This window comes from Cyprinus carpio, chromosome A5, assembly GCF_018340385.1.
Source record: "Cyprinus carpio isolate SPL01 chromosome A5, ASM1834038v1, whole genome shotgun sequence".
Lineage (NCBI taxonomy): Eukaryota > Metazoa > Chordata > Actinopteri > Cypriniformes > Cyprinidae > Cyprinus > Cyprinus carpio.
The window spans coordinates 35,186,428-35,188,798 of NC_056576.1; the positions used below are offsets into that span (position 1 = coordinate 35,186,428).

At 51.1% G+C, this 2,371-nt stretch overlaps 1 long non-coding RNA gene across 1 annotated transcript; it reads right to left on the reverse strand.

The window, feature by feature from the left end:
- Positions 1-315: 315 nt before the first annotated feature.
- LOC122145094 lies at positions 316-1,335 on the reverse strand. Its single transcript, XR_006160129.1, has 2 exons — positions 1,290-1,335; positions 316-675 (listed from the first exon to the last, which is right to left on the reverse strand). It is a non-coding gene; the product is annotated as an uncharacterized LOC122145094 (long non-coding RNA).
- Between the last annotated feature and the right edge of the window lie 1,036 nt (positions 1,336-2,371).

The following is a 2,371-nucleotide window of genomic DNA, read 5'->3' on the forward strand; positions in this document are numbered from 1 at the left end:
GTCGCGCTCAATCCCTGTAGCCCGGCCAGATATTCGATCTGAGCCCGCCATTCGGAGAGGCGCACCTCTGACTCATTTCCTCCATATTTCTGGACCCAGGGGTTTCCCATGAACACTGGCATGACTCGGGGTGGGGCCCCCAGTGCCTCGTCGTCGGCCATCTGAGAATCCCTGGTCGCTCAACCCGAGGTGAAACCCTGCCGACTACGCCAAATCTGTCACAGGTCGGGGGGGGGCCAAGCCGGACTGCACCCGCCCCTGAAACCCAGGATCACCTCAGAGAGCGTACCAGAAGAACCAGATGGACGAAAGTATAAAAAAATTGAACAAGGTTTTATTTGGTTAAAAGCAATTTAAAAGTTCAGTGTTCCTTCCGTGTCTCCCGACCAGAACGAAGCCAGACCTCGGACGCCGGGGAGGCGTGGAGTCGTCGGCAGTTCGTGCCTGTACGGGGCCGGCAAGAGCCAGGATAGTCTGTCACCCGTCCCGGAATGAGGGGGGATATCCGGGTAAGTAGAGCTCGTGGATGTTTCGGTCGAGACCGGGGAAAAGGAATAATTCTCGTGTCCACCTCCTTTTACAGGGACATCACATGCAGCGTCCAGCCCAGAGGATCCTGCAATCTCTTTTCATAGGGACATCACATGCAGCATTCGTCCCAGGGGATCCTACGATCTGCACAGCAGAGTAAGCAATCGACAGCAGGTATGTGGTCTTTAATGGGTGATGGGCTTACGGCTGGGAGATGCTTCAGTTAAGACCGGGAAAGGAATAATTCGTGTGTCCACCTCCTTTCATAGGGACATCACATGCGGCGTTCAGCCCAGAGGATCCTGCGATCTGCACAGCAGAGTAAGTAACCAACAGTAAGTATGTGTTCTTGAATAAGTAATGGGGCTTACGGCTGGGAGATGCTTCGGTTGTAACCGGGAAAAGAATAATTCTTGTGTCCACCTCCTTTCATAGGGACATCACATGCGGCGTTCAGCCCAGAGGATCCTGCGATCTACACAGCAGAGTAAGTAATCAACAGTAAGTATGCGTTCTTGAATAAGTAATGGGGCTTACGGCTGGGAGATGCTTCGGTTGTGTAAACCGGGAAAAGAATAATTCTTGTGTCCACCTCCTTTCATAGGGACATCACATGCGGCGTTCAGCCCAGAGGATCCTGCGATCTGCACAGCAGAGTAAGTAATCAACAGTAAGTATGCGTTCTTGAATAAGTAATGGGGCTTACGGCTGGGAGATGCTTCGGTTGTAACCAGGAAAAGAATAATTCTTGTGTCCACCTCCTTTCATAGGGACATCACATGCGGCGTTCAGCCCAGAGGATCCTGCGATCTGCACAGCAGAGTAAGTAATCAACAGTAAGTAGGTATTCTTGAATAAGTAATGGGGCTTACGGCTGGGGGATGCTTCGGTTGTAACCCGGGAAAAGCTTCGGTTGTAACGCTGGGGGAAAAGAATAATTCTTGTGTCCACCTCCTTTCATAGGGACATCACAGGCGGCGTTCAGCCCAGAGGATCCTGCGATCTGCGCAGCGGAGTAAGTAATCAACAGTAAGTATGTGTTCTTGAATAAGTAATGGGGCTTACGGCTGGGAGATGCTTCGGTCAGTGCCTGGGTGTGGATTACGGTGACGGTGGTGGGCTCTCGGGGTGGTGAGCGTCCGGCATTAACTCTACATATCTTCCCCACACTCTGTAACTTCACTTCAAACGATTTATTGTGCAGACACACCACTTCAGACACGGCACACCCACTCTTAGTGCAAATAGAGCCAGCACTCACCCAACGATGGCTCCGTCCACTTCACCACGTTATCACTCCCAGTCCAGATGTATACAATTGATCGAAGTCCCAGATCAGGTCTCTTAACTTCCCTCCGATAGTGATGGCGCGGCCTGGTCTCCACTTGCTTTCCAGAACTCACACTCTTTCTGTCCCGAATATCTCCCACTCGATCGCTGATATAACTGTTGCACAGCCAGATAGCCGAAACCCCACAATAGTCCTCGAATACCTCCACACGCCAGCCCAAACGTCCCAGAAATTCCCCTCCCTTTTGGTCTCTGCACTTCTCTTTTTATGTGGTTACTCCGCCTCCATAATCCTCTCACAGATCGCCACGTCAAACTCCCCACACCAGATGTCAATCTATCATTAGCGTTGTTATTGTGACATCGGGCGCAACCCGGAAGTGGACCGGTGTTACCGCGACACCGTCCCGGGGGGAACACAATTCCAACGGGACTTAGTTCCGCTTCTCTTTCGTCACCCCGTGACATATGCCTTAGTTAAATTAGGATATTTAATGCGCTTTTATAAAAATGCATTAGAAAAAAACATTACTGGTGTGCGTCTTGAGAC